The sequence below is a fragment of the Cimex lectularius genome, unplaced genomic scaffold (genome assembly GCF_000648675.2).
Source record: "Cimex lectularius strain Harlan isolate CLEC.00 unplaced genomic scaffold, Clec_2.1 scaffold183, whole genome shotgun sequence".
Classification (NCBI taxonomy): Eukaryota; Metazoa; Arthropoda; class Insecta; order Hemiptera; family Cimicidae; genus Cimex; species Cimex lectularius.
Window position 1 is genome coordinate 1,010,959 of NW_019392802.1, and position 25,317 is coordinate 1,036,275.

Consider the following 25,317-nt stretch of genomic DNA (forward strand, 5'->3'; position numbering starts at 1 on the left):
TTCGTATAATCGATTTTTAACGTTTTTTGGCGTTTACTGCTAGAAAGTTTTTGAAAGGAGTAGTTTATGAGAATAGATGTCCATAAAATGAAGTTGTTATGGCTTTTCGTTGATAAAAAAAAGACACGAGAAAATATACTGCTTTTCTTGGCAGTATTTGATCTTAAAACGATAATTGAACAGAATTATCTACTGTTTGGGTTATTTACATAGATTTGAACGTAGGGAAAATGTTTTGAAAAGTTGTTAGCATGAGGACATGTGAATGAGCCATTCTCTGTTGGATGCCCTTGGTCTCTCGGGAGGTCACCGTTCGCACAATACACGGTGAACAATTTTGAATAACAATTATGAGCGGTTTTCGCCGTAGCGGCCACCGACTCGTCTCCCACGCAGGAGCACCGCCTCCGCAGGTTCGCCGCGCCACGCAAACCCCTGTTTCGCCTAATTGCTGACCCAGTTCGATCGCAAAATGTCAAATTGTTGACGAACAAGTCACAACTGACAGTAAATAAATATTTGCGAGGGTAAAAAATGGAAATTTATGGGAGAAAACTTTTTATAAATAAAACCTTTCGTAATAAAGTACAGGTTGTCAAATAACAAGGATTTATTGAATTGATAAAAACCATCTGATAAACCTGCTCATTATTTAAACGTTAAGTGCTGTTTTCCTATATCCATTTCTACTAAAAGGATCTATTAAAAAGAGGAAATAACCAAGACCACTTCTTTTATTTTTTAAATTTATCGTCAGAACGATCCCACCACTATAAACCATTATAACAGTAATTAAACCCTCCAATAAAATAACCTGTCCTTGCAGATTTAAGAAATAAATTTCTTGAAATTCTCCTTGAGAAAAAACTATGGTTAAACTTTATAAAACTCATTAGATTGATGCAGATAATTAATTATAAATCATTACGATAGTCTTATTTTCCTAAAACCTTTACAAATATATCTTTAGTGAAATTCAAAAGAAAAACTGATTTATTTTGATTTTAAATCATTGTTTTGTCACACTTCAGCATACGTTAAATAAATAATAAATTTACGAACGCCAAGTTTGTTTATTTAGTCCTCATTTCCTCCGTAAAGAAGTTTAATTTTTCTATGTAGAGAAAAAAAATCATTCCAATTCAAAACAATAATAGATTATAGGGGCGTCGGTGGCCGCAACTGTTTAGGCGGTGACACGGCGCTCATCACTGTAAGGAAAAGGTCCCGGGTTCGAATCCAGCGGCCCTGCATTCGAACTTATACGACCTCTGCTGTTGCGAACCCACGTCAAAAAATAATAATAATAATTAATGTTTTTATGTAAGGTTTTGATTGAAATGAAAAAGCTAGTGTCACGAACGGGATTCGAACCCACGACCTTCGGCTTAATACGCCGCTGCTCTGACCCCTTGAGTTATCGTGATTTCCATCGCCTCGGACATCAACTCTTTATCTGAAACTACAACCGTTCGAATTTTCCCTCTTTTCGCCATATTTTTAAGCCGAAGTTCGTGGGTTCGAATCCGTTCGTGACCCTAACTTTTTCATTTCAACCAAGACCTCACATAACAATGTTAATTAATTGAAATAAGTAATTTTGTCAGAGCACTAAATATAATGTAAATTATAATAATAAATTATATTTTTGAATATTCGGATTCATTGTTAACTTAGGCAATATGTCCAAATAATATATAATTTAAATAATAATTTCCAATAGGATTGTGACCTAATTAAAAAGTATCTATTGTGTATTCAAATTTGGTTAATCCGTCCAAAATCGATTTTTTTAAATCTAACCGCCCCGTGCAATGTCGAGTACTCTAGGGTCATTGCGTGAAGTCTGGAGAGTGAAAAAAGTTATTAGCACGAATGGAGTGGTTTCGGCCCCACTCCGAGGAATATCGAGTATTTTGGTCGTGATCGTGATTTATTCGATTATATTATTTGTTTTATATCTATTCTGAATTTAGCAGCCTGAAGTACAAAAAGGTTAGCATTTAGAAAATCGAAGTAGTTTTCATGTAACAATAGAGACCCAGTAACAGATTGAGACGCTCAAATGGATGCAGGTTGAAAAATATCTGTGAGAGATCATAAAAGCAAGTAAAAGCATGCAGAGGGTCTAAACATCCCACATTATTATTTTGTACATCGTCATAACCTCAATTTTAGCTAAGTTCAAATTAAAAAATCGTATGATTTCAGTTGCCAATCATGTCAAATCTATTTGAAAAAAGTTAATTAGTTACTTTGTCATTAACTACCAGGTGCTTATTTGGTTCTTTAAATGACCAGTTACCGTAATATTTACGCTGATTAAGAGAAACGAATATAGTAGTTTGTTAAAAATTGTTTTTGCCTTGTTCAAGGATAGGTTTCCTTCTGGGTCAAAGGAAACTTTCTACATTTTACGTTGACTTAAATCCCATTGTTAAGCCTAAATATAAATAACACCAATCTTACAGATTTTTTTCTTCACAAAATATTCATGTAAAATATAATCGAACGAAAAATTCTTTCTTCTTTGTTTCTTTCAAAGTTGAGCTTTATGAAAAATTTTGAAATTTGCTTTTTATTTGAATTATTAATCCTGATATAGTACTATATCAGTACATATGACTGATTTTTTTTAATTTGAAAAGGTCAAAGGAAACATTCTACATTTTACGTAGACTTAAATCCCATTGTTAAGCCTAAATATAAATAACACCAATCTTACAGATTTTTTTCTTCACAAACCATTCATGTAAAATATAATCGAACAAAAAAACTTTCTTCTTTGTTTCTTTGAAAGTTGAGCTTTATGAAAAATTTTGAAATTTGCTTTTTATTACAATTATCAATCCTGATATAGTACTTTTCATATGTACTATATAAGTACATATGACAATTTTTTTTTTTAAATTTGAAAAAGTCAAAGGAAACTTTCTACATTTTCTGTTGACTTAAATCCCATTGTTAAGCCTAAATATAAATTACACCAAGCTTACAGATTTTTTTCTTCACAAACCATTCATGTAAAATACAATCGAACAAAAAATCTTTCTATTGTACTTTGTTTCTTTGAAAGTTGAGCTTTATGAAAAATTTTGAAATTTGCTTTTTATTACAATTATCAATCCTGATATTGTACTTTTCATATGTACTATATAAGTACATATGACTGATTTCTTTTTCAAGTACTTTTCACATTAGCAGAATATATAATATTTCATATTTTGTGGGTTTAATCCTTTTGATTTTTGAAAAACTCTAATACCGACAAAACTGAAAATGTTTTTACTTCCCTTCGTACTGTCCCTCGCCGTGTTTGAAACTAAGATATAAAGCTATCGCCCAGTTTATTGTAGGTACTCGAGTCGTTTCATCAAAATCATCGCTGGCATGGAGAATAATTGAGAAAATTTTGTGGTGTTCAAGATTCCATTTTATGTAATACCTGTTTCGTACTTACAGATTTCCTTTTGTAATTAGATTTTTAGATTTTTTATAGGAAATTAGTAATGTTTTGTGTTTAGGAGTCGAAGTTCCGTTTCGAGAAGAGAAAGTACAGCCGAGTCCCATTGATGGTCGGTGCCAAGGCCGGACGGATCCATAATGGTAACGCTGACGTAAACGGCATGTTAAAGCCATCGGCTCAGCAATGGTCAGCGCCGCGCCCTCCCGCATTCCCGTCAGCTTCACGGTGTTTTATTCATTTCCCGATTCGATCCCATGTCGTAGGATGTGAAACGGCCCGGCCAGTTCGCTAACGCTGTTTGTAAATTCATTTACGAATTACAACCCCTTTTGTCGTGAAAATCGACTTTATTTACCGGTACGTGCCTCGAATGGACGGTCACGACCTCCTGTTTACCCCGGCCCACCCGCGTTTCACAACGAAAATCTGCACCGTTGAATTGTTTTGCGACGTTATGGGCTTTCGGTTCTAAGCTGTTTCGTGCTGGCAAACCGCCTCAAAAACTCGTGTTACGCAATTTGCTCAATTTGCATTTTTTACGCCTGATTCAAGGACTCCGCTTTTGCCTTATCATCCTCTCCCTTGTTAGCGTTCTATTTGCGCATTGTCTTAATGGTGTTTAGATAACTTTCCTCGAGCTGGACTGAGTTTTGAGCCAAGGCTGGCGAAAAAACTTGCAAACGGAATAAATAAAACAAGTCGATTTGTGACAAACAAATTAAACAATGATAATGGCCCATTCTATCTATGAAAATTCAGCCAATTCAAACCGTTATATTTCAAAAATTTCTTCAAGTTTACCAAAATTGTTTTACACAATGAAAACAACAAGTTCTTTCATGTGCAAATAAGCAATAATTAAAAAATAATTATAAAATTATCCCCCAGGAAAGATGTTAAAATGTTAATCTATTATTATCGCAATTAACAATAAGTTTATGTACAGCATAAGTCAGTTCAATAAGTTTATTACAATTCTTCTCAGTTTCATAGCCAACATCCAATGGCACAATGAAAACAACTAGTCAATTGCACTAGAAACTCTGCGCCGATATTATAACCTACGGCACACTAATCTGGTGGACCAAAACTTAGCAAAAACAAACTGCTCAAACATTAGGCTGCATACAAAGATCGGCTAACCAAACCTATCACAATGAATACAATCTAGTCAATTGCACTAGAAACTCTGCGCCTGTGTGATAACCTATAACTCACTAATCTGGTGGACCAAAACATAGCAAAAACAAGCTGCCCAAACATTAGGCAGCATACAAAGACTAGCTAGCCAAACCTATCACAATGAACACAACTAAGTCAATTGCACTAAAAACGCTGCGCCGTCTGATAACCTACGGCTCACTAATCTGGTGGACCAAAACAAAGCAAAAACAAACTGCCCAAACATTAGGCAGCATAGAAAGACCGGCTAACCAAACCTATCACAATGAAAACAATCTAGTCAATTGCACTAGAAGCTCGGCTAATTTTCATTGGAAATATTTATACATGCAAGGAAGACCTTATTTAGTCTCCAGAAACGATCAAAGTAGATCAACACATCGGGCACACTACAATAGTTAATATTATAAGATACCCATTCTCAGAAATATTGTCTGACTACATGATCCCGAAAACACTTTTTACAACATCCTCTAAATTCTCAACAGATTACAAAGGAGAAGAATAATTCAGGAAGACATCACATACAATATCATGCGGATGCTCCAAAAATGATCGGGCGTTTTTGAACAAACCAAAAATGATCGGGCGTTTTTGAACAAACCAAAAACATGAGGGTTGCACCTTGGTCGTGCATGTTGATATGCCATTTAAGCTTGTGCCTTAGAAAATCTTAAAATACGACTGGCAAAACAATCCTCATAACATCGGACACGCAAGCAGCTATTAAAGTATTAGCTTGTAAAAAAATCACATCAAAACTAGTCAGTGAATGCCTCTAAAATATCCAAAACCTGCTGAAATACAAAAACCTGATGAATGGATAGAGGGATTGGATAGTGGGACATAAGCGAACATGGGGAAGGAAAAAGCAAACACACTTCAAGAAGTGGCATATACAAGACCATATATAAGCCCTCAACCTATTCTTGGGATAAGAAAAAAAATCCTCCATTACACAAAGCATCCATAAAGAGAAACTGGACGTGTCAGACACAGTAAAGTTAAGCAAAAACAACTCTCACCAAGAGTGGCAAACTCACTACAGTTAGAAATGGTTAAAATAAGAAGACTGATAGGACTATATACTGGTTGGCATCTGAAAAAACATATACATCATAATCAATGATGACACCATGCAGAAGCCACTCATATCATCTTTGAACGGGAAGCTACCGCTTGAAGAAAACCCAGGGAAATTAATTGTAGCAACGACATAAGTACTCCTTAAGAGAAGGATCAAGTCGATTGACTGAGCTAAGAATCTAGGACATAAAGCCAGAAAAAGCAGCAGTGCTTAGGGAAAACCCACTTCCTTGTCATCATCATCAGCAGGCGTGATAGTCGCTGGCCATGCAGCCTGTCTGGTCACGTTTGTTTTGTTTAGAATATGTTGAGACATTTTGCTATATTGAGTGTTAATTATACTTGTGCCCAAGTAAAAGAAAATTAAAGGGTTAAATTGCATAAAACCAGCGAGAACAGGCGGATCAAAATAAACAGGGACGACCAAACAGGATATGAACCTAGCTATTTAAATTAAACACATGTCCAAATGACATCATCTTGTTGTAGTTAACATAATTTATAATCCACTTGTTCTTTTATTAATTACGTCACTAGAAAATAGATATCTGCAGCTGTGAGCCATAAGTCTGTTCTTCTGCCGGCGAAATTATTTTAAATCCTATATCTCATCTGATTGTCCCATGTCCTTCTAGATCCTCTCAGATGGTGTACAAGTGCTTTGGACTTTTTTAAATAATGTTTTATCTCCGTTTCTTTAATCTAAAAAAGTACATATAGTTTGATAGTTAGGCTATCATCTTGGTCTGCTCATCCTCGCAGATTTTCCAGAAACGTTTCGGAATTTCGCCACCTTTAGTGGTTCAAGTTGTGCTTGACGTGATGAAATGCTGAAGATGCCGAAATGGGTTTGAACCAACAAAAATCAGCGAGGATACCAAGATGAGGTTTATCGACTTGCACATAAGAGGGAATCTCACATTTTTTTAGTAATAATCGAGTAAAACATACGTTTTTTTTTTTTCAAATTGATTAAATAGCCTCCAAAACAATATACCCTTGAAGTCATCGGTATGATCATGGCTATCGATCATTATTACGGTTTTCAAGAATACGCTTTGTGACCACCTCGTTTTAACATTTCGCCCAATTTTTTTTGATAATCGGCGAAAGGTCGTTTATAATGGATATTCCCGGTTTCATTCCATTATAAAGGATATTTATTTAATCCAAAATGTTACTAATTTTAAGTAATTGTTAAATGTTTCTTTCTTTGTCAGTGTAGGAAGATCAATGAATCTTGAAATAAGAACAGATGGACAGCAGAAGGTGTTTAAATTGTTTTGAACACACCTTGAGAAATGTGATCATGTTTTTTTTTTTACCTTTACCGATTTGGAATTTGAATCCATCCACCCACGCCTGTAAACAAAGGTGTTTCCATTTAAAAGTGAACGGCTTCTGTGATTGATCAAAGTTCCGCCGAATGTTGAGCCTATCAAATCAGAACCGTCCCACGACAGGGCACAGGACGACCTCCCACATGCCGGACCGTTTTACGCCCGTTCTGGCATTTGGTCCAAATTCCGAAACTCTGGGTGTTGAAAGATCATCTTTGAACAGTGTGAAATGAGACGGGGTCGGGTTCGAATTGGTACAACAGCCTCCATCAATTAGTCGCTATTTATTCGTTTAAGGGGATGAGAAATGCCAAGTACCATTATTTTCCCTTGGGGTTTAATTGAAGGCTTGGGTTCTGAAATTACAGCCTCGACCAAAGTCCATTCCCTTGAAAAAGATACTGTGAAAGTTTCTGTAAATAGTGTTAGTTATTTTTTTGCTATAGTTTTAGTCTTTCTCTCGGTCTACAAAAATTAGTAAATATCCTCCTAGAAAGCTGCAATATTTTAATAACTGATAATAAATATGAGAAAAATAGAAAGTACTGGACAAGTATTGAAAAATATTAAGTTAAAAATATTTAGTCATTAGAAATTTTGACACGACCAACATTGTATAACAGCACTTGTAACTACTCTCACACTGTTAAAATAAATTATTCCCAACTTCGGACATCCTGTGACAGGAGATCTTCAAATTTCTAACAAGAATAATAGTTTCTATTTGTTAACAAGAACTCGTGTAATTTTCTGACGTCCTGTTACTTGGAGATCCTGAAAGTTCGTACAAATATGATAAATTTTACTTGTAAACAAGAGCTCGTGTAATTTCCTGATATCCTATTAACAGGAACGTTTGAAACTTCGTACAAATTGATAGATTCTATTTGTTAATAAGAGCTCGTGTAATTTCCTGACGTCCTGTTACCTGGAGCTCTTAAAACGTCTAACAAATATGATAGATTTTACTTGTTAACAAACGCTCGTTTAATTTCCTGATATTCTGTTAATAGGAACTTTTGAAACTTCTAGCAAACATAATAGATTGTATTTGTTAACAAGAGGTTGTGTAATTTCCTGTTGTCCTGTTAACAGGAACCCTTGAAACTTCTAACAAAAATGGTTGCTTCTATTTTTTAACAAGATCTCGGATAATTTCCTGACGTCCTGTTACCTGGGCTCTTGAAGCTTCGTACAAATACGATAAATTTTACTTGTTAACAAGAGCTCGTGTAATTTCCTGATATCCTGGTAACAGGAACTTTTAAAACTTCTAGCAAACATGATGATTTTATTTGTTAACAAGAGGTGTAGTTTCCTGCTGTCTTGTTAACAGGAACCCTTGAAACTTCTAACAAAAATGGTTGCTTCTACTTTTTAACAAGAGCTCGTATAATTTCCTGACGTCCTGTTACTTGGATCTCTTGAAACTTCAAACAAATATGATAGATTTTTCTTTTTAACAAGACCTCGTGTAATTTCCTGATATCCTGTTATCTGGTGCTCTTGAAGCTTCGTACAATTATGATAGATTTTTCTTGTTAACAAGAGCTCGAGTAATTTCCTGACGTCCAATTACCTGGAGCTTTTGAAACTTCTTACAAAAAATATACAATTAATATATATTTGCATAGTAGTCATAACTGTCCATATTAATTATTCCAATTAATTGTTCTTTTTATCTTTTTTTTTTGGTATCGTTTAAAAATTAGCGTCGTTTTGTAAATTAGTAATTCGAATGGCTGTAGGTTAAGATGAGAAGATGTTGTCAGAGGAAATGGAAGTCACGATAGCTCAACTGGTCAAGCAGTGGCGTATTGAGCCGAAGGCCATGGGTTCGAATCCCGTTCGTGAGACTAGCTTTTTCATCTCAACTAAAAACCTTAGATAAAAAGAATAATTAATTGGAAAAACTGTCGATTCTACTTGTTAACAATAGATCGTGCAATTTCCTGATGTCCTGTAAACTCTTGTCAGTTCTTGGTTTACAGGAGCTTTTGTGACTTTCTGTCATCCTGATGTGACCTCTACTTAATATATTAATGTTTATGCTGTGATGGCAATCAATACATTTAATAAGGAGGGTTTGGAAAATTATTGTTTGGCAAATTTGTCAAAAATCCTCAAAATTTAAGCACTGCGATAGTACATTTGTAAAAAAGATCGTAAATTTCGTAACGAAAACACGCTAACAGAGACGTTTGTGTTTAATGCCATTTGTCAAATTGTTGTGCCAGGTCGGAATTCGGAAGTGGCCGGGTTGCCAGACGGCAAGGCGACCGTTTCAGTTACATCACGGACGCCTCCTCTTTCCAGTCCAATTTCTCATCCATTCAATTTTTATTCTTAGCTCGCCATTAGAACTCCCCACGCTTCTATAATTACCGACCGTTTATCGCGATCCGTTTAGTTTTATGCAAATTCCCCGTTGGATAGCGGTTGTTTTCATCAATGAAATTTGGCCGGAGATGGTCAGAAGGGTCAGGGTCTTCTTACATCCCATCCTCAAAAGGCAACTTGATTCTGCTTCCCATTTTTTATATATTAACCTATTTTTAACTTTCGATAAAACAAATTCCTCCACATTATTACCCGTATTGAGTCCGCCCACCTTATTGTGAAAGAGTTGGTCAATCACAAAAGGAACAGTTCATTAAGATTTGACAGCTCTCACTAAGCCTGTAGCTGTTTCAAAATATTTACCCTATTGTACAATTGTGTTTGAAGGTTATCTTTATCCGAATATTGCGCAATCAAATTAAATTAGTTTGACTTTTGTTGTTTTTAGTTTTATATCACTAAAGAACAAATTGTAGAAATAATTATAAAGTAAATACCATATCAAAATCAAATAGCAATTAAAAAGACGAAGATAAAAGGATAGTGTTAAAGTCATTGTGACCAAGGTTTGGACGAATAGAAACGGACATTGAAGATGGTTCGGAGTATCTTGAATTTTACGTCCTGGATACCGTTGGAACGTTTTGGTTTCAAGTTCGATTCCGTTTTTCCAGCAGTTTTTGTTTGTGTTTTGTACCAATAGTCTATTGAGTCGCGGTTGTGGGTCGTAAGATGTAATTTATCTACATTTTGAAGGTCGTTGTGAATCGCAACATTGGATAAGGTTTGGAAGGTTGGTTGAACCGCAAAGATCGATGTCATATGTCCAAACGGGTCTCAGAATGGTAATTTTCCGAGAGCAGTTTCAGCCAAATGTCATTGACAATCCTCAAACAACGGAAAAGAGTTTCAAGCTCCCTTGCAATTGTCACCGTTTTATGATTTCTTCACTCCATCTCAGGTTCACCGTGTAATTCAGAAAATTAAAACAAAAAAAGCACCAGGTATGAACATGATCGTAAGGCCACTATTGATACATATGCCTAGAAAATGTCTCGTACTGTTAACACAAATATACAATGGCATCCTTCGAACGGCATACTTTCCAAAAAAATGGAAAATTGCTAAAGTGGTACCTATAAACTTATAAGTGCTTATAAAGCCAAAAAAGAATGGGATATACCGACCAGTTATCGACCAATAAATTTGTTGTCTGCACTTTCGAAGACCCTCGAGCGACTAATATTTCCAAAGCTTCTGAGTTATTTAAGTCCTGTAATACCGAACACACAATTTGGATTCAGAGCATCTCATTCTTGTCCGTGGCAACTCCACAGAGAAGTGGATAAAATACTACAAACTTATGAGGAAAAAAGTATTGTCTAGGTTTATTCATAGATACTGAAAAGGCCTTCGATCGCGTGTGGCATGAGGGCCTGCTATATAAGATTAAAAAGTTACTACCTGATACATACTACCGGCTGGTGAAGTCTTATGTGACCTACAGAAATTTTTTTTTCAGCTATAAAGGAGCGAACTCTCAAGTACACAACATCTCAGCGGGTGTTCCTCAAGGAAGTGTTCTGGGACCCCTACTTTACATTCTGTACGAACATGACTTTCCAGCAGATAGCAACATCGAAATAGCCCAATTTGCCGATGACAAAGCAGTACTGTCCCAAAGTATCACGCTCAGTGATGCAGAATTACTGCCAAAAAATTGATGATTTATTTAGCATCCACGATGTACAGCTGCTTAAAGCCTCAGGGCGTCTCGATCGAAGAGAAGGTAGTCGACCGCAATATACGAGGACTAGAAACTATCGTTTCATTTCTCTCACCGCACTACGGAATCGTTATTGAACAGCTTCTTTGATAGGTAGTCAAATCCAAATCCACGAGAAAGCTACATGAGAACTTTACCACTTACTACGGGAGAGGCATCGCGTAGAAAGGCATCCATTCGCAAATCAACATATCTCTTGGTCACTTGAACATTGAGGGCTCTTCTCTTCACAGATGAGTGCTGGTTTGGTTTGATGACCGCGGGTGAAGAAGACGTGGATAACGCTTGCTTCTTGTGCGTGCGTCTCATAGCTCTTTCAGAGTCAGTTGTTATTCGGTTGAAATCAACGTCAATCCCTGTATCGAATTGATATTTGATTGTATTAAGGTTGGGGGAGTACATTGGGGATGTTCTTCTGGAAGCTCTGGTCCAATTGATTCCATTTATTGCGGACAACTTCGTATTAATTCATGATAATAAAACACCTATTGTTTGGATGATGTTATCATGCTGCAATTAATTGGGCAGCATGTTATCCTGACATCAAACCCATAGACAACTTATTGGACATGATAAAGAGACGGGTTTTCGCTCTTGTTGAAGTATAGGATTCTGTTTCACAAGACGAAATCCGATCGGTTATTAATTAACTCGATGCCTGGAAGACTTAAAACCGTCAGCGAGGTCAGAGGAAGTTATACGCGTTATTAAGTAAAAACGCAGAAAACAAATTTTTAGTTAAATTTTACCAATAAATATTTTCTGGAGTTGCCGTGACTTTTCTTTGAAACCATCATAATTACTCATTCAATCCATTATATTTCGTGGTCCGATTGACCAAATAACTTTTTTCAATTAATTAATCTTTATGTAAGGTATTAGTTGAAATGAAAAAATTAGTGTCATGAGCGGGATTCGAACCCATGACCTTCGGCTCAATACGCCGCTGCTCTAACACTTGAGCTATCGTGACTTGAGGTCGTGGGTTCGAATCCCGCTCCTGGCACTAACTTTTTCATTTCAACCTCACATAAAGATTAATTAATGGAAATAGTTACTTATTTTTTTATTAAAACTGAACATTTAATAAAAGACTTTCTGATCTCATTTAATTTGGTTTACATTAAAATAAGTATGTTGTAATTAATATAACGATGAAATAACATATAGTTTGAAATGAAAAGAAAATACGAGAGTCCGGTTTTTTGAGTGCATTTCCTTTATCACCAGAGTTGTTTTTAGTCCATGTTGACATCAATTTGTGTTGTTACATAGGTGATAAATAATTTATCTATTAGCCGCGAGTCGCCTTAGGCCTTGCTCCGTGATTCTCGCAGATACTCCTCACCTCGAGTACCATGTCGTGAGAGATAAATCAGGAGATGGAGGCGAAGGTAGTGCCAACAGCGGCTTAACACCAGCCTTGACCCCTTTTTCGAATTATTTCCGTTGGGCGGCTGTGGAAAAATCTTCTATCTCAAATTGCACTTTTGAAAGAGGCCCGGAGCGGCTTAATAAAGTCATTACACGCCGATTTTTCACACGTGCTATTTATAAAAGGTATCTATTATATGTATCTACTACACGCCTAAGATAAACGAGATAAACTGGAGAATTTCTTGATTTCACACGCACACTTAATAAGGAATTTTTGTTCTATTTTTCTTTTCTAATTTGATTTAAGGGGACCTCAACGATACTACGATGTGATACTAGAAAGTATTTCAAAAATGCATTATCATATCACATATCTAAATTCGACACAATCACACACACACACACACACACAGAGGAGAGAGAGAGAGAGAGAGAGAGAGAGAGAGAGAGAGAGAGAGAGAGAGAGAACAAAAATACATCACATCATACAAAAACCAATATGAATAGAGGGAGAGTGAGACAGACAGAGATAGATAGATAGATAGATAGATAGATAGATAGATAGATAGATAGAGAGAGAGAGAGAGAGAGAGAGAGAGAGAGAGAGAGTGGGAGAGAGAGAATAAAAATACATTACATCGTACAAGAACAAATATGAATAGAGGGAGAGTGAGAAAGAGTGATATGGTGAGGGGGAGAAAGAGGGGGAAAGAACTGGTGAGTGAGGGTGGGAGTAAGAGAGAGGGTGAGGAAGAGAGAGAGAGAGAATGAAGGAGAGAGTGTTAGGGTTGAGTGAGAACGAAGGGGCGAGTGAGAGAGATTGACACAGACAAATGAATAAAGAGAAATAGAGACAGAGAGGAGTAAGCGGAGTAAGAGAGTGGGAGAAGGAGAGACACAGATAAATGGATAAATAAATAGAGTAGATAGGTAGGCAGAGAGAAAGGTAGATAGACAGTGAGAGGAGGGAAAAGGGGGGAAAGATATAGTTAGAAAGAGAGAATGAGAAGAGAAACAGAAAGACAAGAAAAGATTGATAGATAAATAGATAGAGAGAGAGAATGAAAAGTAGAGAAAGATATAAATAAGTAGATATATAAAAAAGAGAGAGGATGACAAAGAGAGAAAGTGCTACATGGATAGACAGAGAGAGAGAGAGAGAGAGAGAGAGAGAGAGAGAGAGAGAGAGAGAGAGAGAGGCGGTTTGAAAAGGGGAGAAAGAGGTAAATAGAAAAAGAGAATAAGAGGAAAGAACAAGATATATAGATAGAATATATAGATACATTGATAGAGATAGAGATAGAAAGAGAGAATAAAATGTAGAGAAAGAGATTGGGACATAGATATATAGATAGAGAGATAGATAGAGAGATAGATAGATAGATAGATAGATAGATAGATAGAGAGAGAGAGAGAGAGAGAGAGAGAGAGAGAGAGAGAGAGAGAGAATGGCAACGAGAGAAAGTGCTGGCTAGAGAGAGTGAGAAGATAGGTAGATAGATATAGAGAAAGAGGGTGTGGGAAAGTGAGAGAATGAGGTTAGAGAAAGAGATAGAAAGAAAAGTGAGAGAGAGAGAATGAGCGAGTGAGAGAGAATGACACAGAGCGATGAATAAAGAGGAAGAGAGGGTGAACGGAGTGAGATAGAAAGAGGCAGATGGCTAGAAAGAAAGAAAGAAAAAGAAAGAGAAAAATAACTAGAGAGAGTGACAAATAGTATGAAAGGTGTGGTTTTTACAATAAATGGCGTTGGGAGTTTTCCTATCGATTTTATCTATTTATAAACTACTTTGAACCTGACAGTGTTATAAATTTGGCCAATAAAATAAATAAAGTATGAAGCAAAACGAACATCTGACATATGAAATAATTCATAATGTAATTTAATAATAATGAAATAATTTAATTGATTTGAAATACTGAATAAAACCTTGTGCAAATAATTGTAATTTAATTTGGCTCATCATTATTCAATAATTTGAAAAATGGCAAAAAGGAGGGAAAATTCAAAAGGTGCGGATGAGATGGGAAGTTAGTGCCTGAGTGGATCGATACCACGATAGCCCAAGTGGTAGAGTAGCGGCGTATCAACCCGAAGGTCGTGGGTTCGAATCCCGCTCATCACAATGACTTTTTTATCTCAACTAAAAACCTTAATTAATTGAATGATATTATTTGGTCAAGCGGACCACGAAAAATAGTGAATTTAATGAATTTTTCAATAAAAATATTTCATCTTCTTACCTTTACATTTCTGTTATTAGAGAATGATTTACTATTCTTATTGGGACTTAATTACAACTTGGTTTGTTTTCTAACGGAGCGTAAAGTTTGACACAGGCCGCATCGGGAAATGCGATAAATTAACCGAGATTTCCATGTTAAGGGGTTATAATTTACGAGTGTCGTTTTCAGACCTAAGCTGTAACTTAAAACCACACCGCTGCATTTCCACAGATGGCGGTTCAACAGAAACCATCCCGTGCATTTAAATCTTTGTGTGCCTAACGGACTTTATAATCGCACCTCGCACTATCTTACCTTAAACCTCCGGCTCGCCCATTAAATGGATCCAAAAATGGTAAAAGGTTGAAAGCATAGTTGTGCGTCCTGGGGAATGAAGTTTCCCTGTTGAACAACTTGGAAAAAAGGATCTAAGGTGAGGTCATTTTTGCCGAGCTTTCGATGATTATATCGTCATCATCAGAGCGATAAAATGATGACGTTACAATCGTCGAAAACTCGGCAAAAACTTAAATAATTGTCGTTCTGTTGTGACCTCACCGAAGATCCTTTTTTCCAAGTTGTTCAACAGCAGGTCGATATATCATCTCATCTTTAATTTCCCTCTTGAATTTCAGTCGGTCGTGGCGGAGTTAAAAATTTGTTTACACCAGATTCAAAACTTTTTTTTAGTTTATTGTGTTTGATTTGTTTTCCTGTTTGTTCCTGAGCTTGATTTTTTTTCTCCTCGTATTTGAATGACACTGGAAATAAAGCACTATACAAACAGTCAATGGAAGATATGAGAGTATTGGGGTTATCACCTAAATTGGACAGTTTAAGGACGGTCGTAAATTTTTTATCTTACTCCATTCCTAGGTTCTAGAGCGACTTGACGGGTCACGACGGACCCGAACCTTTACAGGCGGCGAGCGTTGGAATTTATTCAATTTCTTCGGTTCTTTGTTTTATTTCAATCCGTAAAATGGTACGAGATTAGGCGGAGGCGTTGATTCGGATCGACACGTTTGATGTTTAGTTCTAGAATAAATTTTTTTAGTGGAATTTTCTCTTCCCATAAGTTTATTTCATGTATTCACGAATACAAACTACTAACTAAAATACAAATTTCTTAAAGTGTAAAAACAACAGCTATAAAAAGGGAATGCAAAAAACCGCAATTTAGTTTACATATTACATACAATGATTATTAGGAAATCGTGAAATGAGGTCTGGTGTGACGTAGGTTTTAGAAAAATATTTTCTTTATCGTGCGAACGTTTCGATCTTTATTGAGATCATCTTCAGTGCTCGAAGTGCACTCTCAACACGACAGACAAGAATGGCACATCTACACGGAAAACAAACACTTCGAGCCCTGAAGATGATCTCAATAAAGATCGAAACGTTGGCACGATAAAGAAAATGTTTTTCTAAAACCTACGTCACACCAGACCGCATTTCACGATTTCCAAATAATCATTAAATAACGTTCACTAAACACCACACATATTACATACATTTTATTTATTTTCATGGTCAAATAAATGGCTATCCAACCAACTACAAAGCTGAGTCCATTGATTAATGATAAGCAAGAACAATACTAAAATTTGAACCAAAAATCAGAAATCTAACAATTCTAGAAAGTGGTGAGTAGTATCTTTTTAAAGAAAGATAGTTTACAATTTAGATTTTCATGTAAAAAATTTTGCTTGGTTGAACTTATTAATAATTCTTCATCACATTTTCACATTGCTCTATTACTTTTGTGCATTTACCTCTTGGTTAGACTTTTTATTATTGCCAACTGTAAAATGGCACCTCGGTCTGATAAATCATAGTAATGATAATGACGAGTAAACTTTAAATGATAAAGTAAATGATAAGTAATGATAAACCCGATAAACTTCTGGCGAGTTTAAACTTGATTGGGTCTGACAACAGCGAGATCGTACGGACCAGTTATCGGTTTTGATCCGATACCACAACTTACAAACGGTACCGATGAACCAGGCTGTTCAAAAATCCACTTAAATCAGTTTTACATTAGTTTTGGCTTTTTATTTTTAAACAAAGGTTTTACAATTTGAATTTTCAAGGTATGAATTTTGCTTGATTGAATCTATTTGTAATTGCGCACCACAGTTTATTTAACTTAATATTATTGCTTCGATTGTACGATGGTTTCTCGGTCCGATAGATTCGTCAGTTGAGTTTGGGCGAGATTACACCTGATTAAGTCTGAAAAAAACGAGATCGTACGGACCAGTTATCAGTTTTGATCCAATAAATAATTTCTACAAACAGTTCCAGTGAACTGTGCTTAATATATATTTTAGTTTTGTTGTGTTTATTTTTAAGGAAAATGTCTATAAATTTGCTTTTAAGGGATTCAATTTTGTTTGGTTGAACTATTCGTGATTGTGCATCACATTTACTTTACTCTATTAATTTTGCGCATTTACCAGTTGGTTTGGCGTTGTATTATTGTCAGGACAGTTTGATCTCACCTGGGTCTGATAAACCTGACGGTTAGCTTTGAGCGAATTAAACCCTGAGTGGGTCTTAAAATAGCGAGATGGTACGGACCAGTTATCAGTTTTCATCCGATAGGACAACTATATACTCTACAGGTAACCAGGCTGTTCAAAAATCCACGGCAATCACTTTTACTCAGTTTTGGCGTTTTTCTTTTGAAGAAAAGGGTTTATGATTTTAAAGTAATAAATTAATCCATTTTACGGTCTAGTAGTCAATTGACCAAGTTACCTCTTTCAATTAATTATTCTTTCTATGTAAAGGTTGGGATAAAAAAGTCAGTGTAACGAGCGGGATTCGAACCCACGACCTTCGGCTAAACACGCCGCTGCTTTACCACTTGAGCTGTCGTGACTTCGATCCTCTCGGACACCAACTCTCAATCTCAACCTACAACCGTCCAAATTTTCCCTCTTTTTTGCCATTTTCAATAAATTAAGCTTTCTTGTACGTAATCGTGTTTTTGCGTCATTTTAATTTTTCCCTATTTTTCTCGAGTATTTATCTGTTCTATATATAGTATTTATCTAATGGGGGCTGTCTCAGGGAAATCGTACAAACCACCAGCCCACCCGTGATAATAGCAAAAGGCAGACACATTTTTTTTTTACTCTAATATTTTTGAATATTTATCTCTTGGTTAGACGTTGTATTTTAAACCTCGGTCTGATTATGTCGGCTGACATTGTGCAAGCTTAAGACTGATTGGATCTGAAAACAGCGAGACAGTACGGACCTCACTTTGATCCGATAGATAACAATCAGCCTACAAACTATATTTTTATACACCTAGGATTGGTTTCGTGTTACTTAAATGCCTTATAACCTTCTAAATTAAAATAAAAAACATAAAACACGACGAACTGTCCTTGTTTCGCTATTGGTAAAACAGGCTGTTCACTATTCAAAAATCAATCGAAATCAGATTTTCTTTGGGTTTAGCCATTTTTTTAAACAAAAAATACATACAACTTTCAGAATTTGTGTCCAGCAACTAGTCTTTTTTATTGTATGGCATGACGATTGAAATATTTTACTGATGATGCTGTAATATCGGTTAAATTTAACAATGATCCCTATTTGAGGGATTTCATCATCTATGTATATCCAGAGAATTATTATAATAAAAGATTTTTGGGTTTTATAATTTATTTATTGCTTCACGTCTTCGATATCCTGGTTTTGTCATGCAACCTCCTGGTTTTTGCATGTCCTGCATGGCATTACTCTTCTTCCAAAAATAGTTCGAATAAGTTTTGTCTGATAGAAACGATCAAAAACTTAATAATTTTAAACAAAACAAACATTTTTTTATTATTTAAAAGTGGTAGTAAGAGAATCCTAGAATACTAGCCATAGTTTTTACCCCATTTGCATCCAGAAACTTACAAATTTTAACACAAAAAAAGGAATCTTTTCAAAAATTGTGGAAAGTAATATTTGATTTTTCTTCACATTTTCGAATGCTTCAATGAACAAAAATAAAGCCTTTTTTACTTAAAAGTGTTAACAAAATTAATTAAGGTTTTTAGATGAGATAGAAACCTTAATTAATTGAAAGATGTTAATTGGTTAAGCAGACCACAAAACTAATGAATTTAATAAGTTAAAATGAAGTATACATTCACTAAAGCTCTCCGTGGCCATTTAATTTGTCGCCGAGGATCAAATAGATTACACGACATTTGAAAAATGACAAAAAGGAGGGAAAATTCAAAAAGTGGGGTTGAGATGGAAAGTTAGTGTCCGAGTGGATCGAGGTCACGATAGCTCAAGTGGTAGAGCAGCGGCGTATCAAGCCGAAGATCGTGGGTTCGAATCCCGCTCGTGACACTAACTTTTTAATCTCAACTAACCTTAATTAATTTACAGATATTTATTGGTCAAGCGGACCACGAAAAATAGTGAATTTAATAGTGTTAACAAAGTTGAATCAAGAAACGTGAGGAACACTTTTCTTCTTTAAATCTGCAAAATTTAGTTAGTTTAAGTTTTACCTAAACATCTAAAATTTGTGCATTTTAACCCAAAAAAATAAAGGGGTCTTTTCACGAATCTTTGAAAAATAAAGCCTTTTTTTCCTTAAAATTGTTAACTAATTCCATTATATTTAGTTGTCAATTGACCAAATTACTTCTTTCAATTACTTAAACTTTTTATGTAAGGTTTTGGTTGAAATGAAATAGTCAGTGTCGCGAGCGGGATTCGAACCCACGACCTTCGGCTTGATACGCCGCTACTCTATCACTTAGCTCCCGCTATCCCGCTCGTGACATTGAATTTTTTATCTCAACTTAAAACTTTAATTAATTGAATGATATTATTTGGTCAACCAGGCCACGAAAAATAGTGAATTTAATGGAGTTCTTATAACTTTTGGGTTTGAATTAACAAAAACTGCTTTGTATGTTTGGTTTATAATTGTTAGTTCATATTTCCTTCTTTATTCTTTAGTAGCGATTTAGTTTGGTCATTTGATTGGAATTGACCCAGTTAAAACGATAGCCGAATTTTGAATTGATCTCGATCTCATTCCGCAAGGCCTTTTTTTTCATTAGAACGTTGAGATCAAATTGAAATGCTATGAATTTGCTGAAAAATAAATGGTTATGACGATTTTAAAGTGTTAAAACTTCTCTTTTTTTATCATTAACAACATAATTGTTTCAGGAATGCCGCTTCAACGACGTAATGCAAATAAATAATGTAAATTGGTTAGGCGGTCGCCGTTTAAGTTCAATTAGCGTTGTAGCGGACAAACAATCGAGCAAAGGCCATAAACGGAGGGGAAAATTGCCAATAACGACCTTAAAATTAAACCAGTCGCAAAACGCCCGCATGGTTTCCTCAATAAAGAAAAAAAACACGTCATTTAATAACGATAATGCAGGGAAATCGATTTCACCTTGAGCTTGACTTTGAGTAAAGCACGTCCGACTTTACTCGAGACTTTTATTCCAAAACGGCCATAGGAACGAGTCCTCCGAGCCCTTTTCTCTTTAATTGACTTTAAAAACACACAGCTTCCGTCATTACGAAACACGTAAGTATAGCCGTTTTAACGACACACGAACCTACAAAACGATAGGCCAAGTTTAAATAATAAACGTTACGTAAATGTTACACAAATCGAAAAAAAAATTAATTATGAGAAAGTTATAACATAACCCAGCACAGAGAATACACCCCCTTTTCATATAATTTCCCTGTACAACAACACTTCCAACAATCTAATCCGAAGATAAGGGTTAAGATATCATTTAATATTTGTCGTAATCTAATCCGAAACGAGTTAGTCCAAAGATCTTCGAGCTGAGCGCCAATAGGCAACAATGCAAATATAAATCAGCTTCAGACTAAACAAAAATTACTAGTTCTAAAATAGCCTAAACTTATGATTTTCTTATCAAGAATTGCACAAGTTTGCAGATTACGGAATATTCCTTTGTTGCATATCATGTACCTATATGTTTCTGATTTGAACTTTTTTATAGTTGTTTGTTTTTTCTTGCTTCGGCTTTCACTGCTGGGCGGGTATCAAACTTGCTAGTAGTCATTGTTATGTTGCTCAGCATCAAAACATTTCTTGCAGTTCTATTATTTCATGGCTTTTTATTATTTTAGATGATTTGAAGGATGAAAATTTATAACTATTTTATTAGGGTGAAGTAATTTTTCTATAGAACTGAAAGTGTTGAAATTTAATGGCAATGCTAGCCATTTTTTTTTTTTTTTTGCTGCTTAACAACATAACATTTCTTGTAGTTCTATTATTTCATGGCTTTTTATTATTTTAGATGATTTCAAGGATGAAAATGTATAAATATTTTTTTAGGGTGAAGTCATTTTTTTATAGAACTTAAAAGTGTTGAAAATTTAATGGCAATGCTAGCCATTTTTTTGTTGCTCAACAATATAACATTTCTTGTGGTTCTATTATTTCATGCTTTATATTATTTTAGATGATCTCAAGGATGAAAATGTATAACAATTTTATTATGGTGAAATAATTTTAATAAGTAATAAATTTAATGGCAATGCCTTATTAAAAACTTTAGGTAAATAAAGTTTAATATCAAGTAATAGGTTTTTTAAGCTTGTACAAATTCCTTCGGCGTTTAAATTATATTGTTGTTATAAAATATGAATAAGAAATTCTGATGTTATCAAAAATTTATTATAAAAGATTCCGACGTTAATTTTTCGAAACGTGAGCTCATAAATAACTTATGGTTTCTAATTATCCCAACCAGTTCTTTCTTCCAATGTTATAAAACTGATAAGTTGAAGCAGTTAATGACTTTTTTCCCTGGTCAGAAACATGCTTATATTAATAATGAATAATGTAGAAATGGGTTTCTTCTACTACGTTTAAATATTAATATTCATTGTTATTCATACTGTATGCTTTTTTTTAGTATTTAAATAATGCATGCTAATCTGTGCACATCACTCCCGCTCTATCTCCCACTTTTATTACTCTATCTCTGTTTCTCTCTCATCCCATTTTTAATTCTCTCTCTCTCTCTCTCTCACTGTCTCTCTCTCTCTCTCTCTCTCTCTCTCTCATACTCTCTCTCTCACTCTTTCTTTTTTATCTATCTATCTATATACCCTAACCATCTCTATGTCTATCTAGCTAGGTTCAGTTAAGGACTATGAGGACGTAAAGATGAGGAATGTTGGGTACTAAGACCAGTGAGACTCCGATTCCTAGTACCCTTATTACTATACCATACAATACTATACCAAGACCAGTGGGCGAGGTGTGGAATTATGGGAATTTATAACTTTTATCTAGATATTTTCTCTCTCTCCCTCTCTCACTCTCTCTATCTTTTATATATCTATCTATACATATATGTACTATCTAGCTATCCTTCTATTTATCTTTAGATCTACCTGGCTAGTTTCGGTCACTGGTGAGGACTATGAGGACGTGAAGATAAGGAACGTTGGGTACTATAAGACCAGTGATCGAGGAGTGGAATTTATAATACCAAACTTTTATGGAGAGACAAATAGATTCTCTCTCTCTCTCTCTTCTCTCTCTCTCTCTCTCTCTCTCTCTCTCTCTCTCTCTCTCTCCCTCTTCCATCTATCTATATATCTATCTCTGTCTAGTTCTCTTTCACTCTCTGTCTATCTCTCTATCTAACTATCCGTCTTCCATGATCTCTATAAATTTTCTTATTCATTGTAAGAAAGATTGTTCACGACCTAAATTTGCGGGATTTTTTCACCTTCTCTCTTTCTTTCTCTCTCTCACACACACACACACCCTCTCCCTCTTTCCACATACAGGAAACACATACACACTTTTACGATTTAATTCTCTCTCTCTCTCTCTCTCACTCTCACTCTCACTCTCACTCTCACTCTCTCTCTCTCTCTCTCTCTCTCTCTCTCTCTATTTATATATCTATCTATCTATCTCTATCTCTATCTATTTATCGGTCTATCTATCCGTCTACCTACCTATCTATGTCTCTTTCATACTCTCTGTACATTTTCTCATTAATTGTAAGAAAGGTTATCCAGGACTTAAATTTGCGGGATTTTTTTTCATCTTCTCTCTCTCTCACACAAACACACACACACACTCTCTTTCCTCACACAGACACACACACATTTTTACGATTTCATCCATTATATTTTTCTCCCCATACTCTTATTTCTTGGTATCTATACGTTGAGCCTATCTATAAGTTTGCCATATCTTTTAGGTAAAATGTCGGACCTGTAATAAATTTAAATATAATGCACTAAAGAGGGAGACGTAGAGTGTGAGTGTCTGTTAGCTTTTGTTCGGTAAGCATTTCTAAACGATAAATTCAATTGTGGCAACCGACTTTAATAAAGGATTGTTAAATCAAATAAAAGTTTAATTGCCTGTAACTGGCTGGATACTGGGTCGAATGATTTCAATTTTCCGATCCATTGGTCCGGCCTGGTTCGACGGAAGACCATTCGAATGGTCTTTAATTTATTCCCACCGATGTTTAACGTAAATAATATGTGATTGTTTTTTATATGAGACTAGAAATAAAATATGGAGAAAAGTTGAAACGAAGACGGAACGAAATGACCGGATATGACCAAACCAGAAGTTCACCAGTACTAATTTCGTACTTAAATTGTAATTGCTCCTTATACTTGTTGTCTCACACTTGTTCGTACAGCTTTTATTCTTTTATTTATATGTAGTTTTATGTACTATTTAAGTCCTGTCGCATCCGTCTAGCATCATCATTTGTTGTTTCGTTCAAAGGTTAAACTGTCTTTTGAAATATCAATAGGACGTTTATAAACGCACAAGGTAAAAGGGGAAACCGTGTAAGTTTTTAGTAGAACATCCGTGCGATAAATATGCACATATATCGGAATAGTTGATATTGCGAGCTTTTGTCTCGGTTCTTAAAGGTCAAATGTAAATTGATTTGCCCGTGTAATAAATATCCAGGCGTTTTGAGTGACTACCACTTTGTCATTTATGAAAGAATCCATAAATCAAGATTTCGAACTTAACAAATAAAGTTTGCACGATAAATCATGGGAATATTCATTATCTGTCTCTTCTGTCGTTGTCAACTCTATTTTTTATGTATTTTTAACGATTTCTTCTTTTTTCAGGATGCTTAAGGATGGACACGATGTCCAGACCTGACGAGAGGGCAGCTGGTGTCATTACGGGCACGGACCCTTACAGAGAGTTAGAGCTCTACTTGGAAAAAGTCAATGTAAGTCTTTCTTATCTCAAAAATAATCAAACTGATAAGTCTTGGATTTCGAATAGTTCGGCGATGATTTGCGCCCCGGGATCGAAGCTTCCTTCTTAGGCGTCCATATTTTAAAAGCTTTATCTTATAATCTCGAATACAATGAAAGCAAAGCTTATCTTATTGGAAGGTGTTCGATCAATGGCCACCATCTCGACCCGGGCCACCAACGTCTCATGACTGATCGGCCCTAATTCCTTTCCGGGTGTGTCGCCCCTCATCGTCGAGCCCCCTGGTTAAAATTCAACCCGGGAGTCCCTAGGGAAAAAAACTGTTGAATAAGGAGATGAAAGACGACCACTTCCTCCAGGGATGGCATTCAAAAGCACACGATCCTCGGCCGACAATATATCTCGTTAATAAGGCAGGGTGTCTCATTTGACGAATTTCCTCATTAAAACTTATTGTACTGCGAGTAGGGACACTCTTTACATAAACATAGAAGGACTTAAAAGGAACTTTTTTATTCAATTCTAATTGCACAAAACTATTCAACTAGACAAGAAACTCTTTTAAAAAAAACCTCATACTAACGCAGTTAGTTATATCCATACTGTCGATATGTAAATTATCAATTAAAAAATAAGCAGCGCTTGAATGTGGAAACTTTACTTTAGGCACATTTACTTTTCTTTTTTTACCACACAGATGAGGGCATGTTTGCATTTTGGATATGGTATGGTATGGTGAAAAAGGATATTAGGCAGCGAGGTTGACACTGCAGCCTTCGGGCTTATTGTACCTTCCTAGTTCCTTAGTTCAGTGCAATAGACTCAATTCTTCTTCTTAGAAATATCAGGTCATTCACTGTCGCTGGTGCAATTTGATTCCCTAAGTTTTTTCCGTACGTTAGGTTAAACCTACATTGAGCTGTTGTTTCGCATTCGATGATGATATGAGTGACTGTTTCCTCCTCCTCATTACATAATCTGCAAGTGGGATCATTGCTATATATACCCATGTGTAGATGTTTTCTCAGATGCCAGTGACCGGTCCTACAACTCCCCTGAGTTTGGCCCTCTCCAATAGCAGCAGTGCTTTTGCCAGTCTTGGTGAGGGTTGTTTCATCATAAGTTTAATATGTCTAGCACGTTAGAGTTTATCCACTTCTCCTTTTTTTTTGGATCCGTTCTGCGATGGAGGATTCTATATTTCTTTTTGTTATCCCAAGAATAGGTTCGGGGCATTACAGATCCT

At 35.6% G+C, this 25,317-nt stretch overlaps 1 long non-coding RNA gene across 1 annotated transcript in view; it reads left to right on the plus strand.

Annotated features, from left to right (window-relative positions):
• LOC112127326 overlaps positions 1 to 25,106 on the plus strand; it is a 107,835-nt gene extending 82,729 nt beyond the window's left edge. Inside the window, exon 3 of the long non-coding RNA XR_002910508.1 lies at positions 23,975 to 25,106. This is a non-coding gene — a long non-coding RNA (uncharacterized LOC112127326). The remainder of the gene's footprint in view (positions 1 to 23,974) is intronic.
• The last annotated feature ends 211 nt before the right edge of the window (positions 25,107 to 25,317 follow it).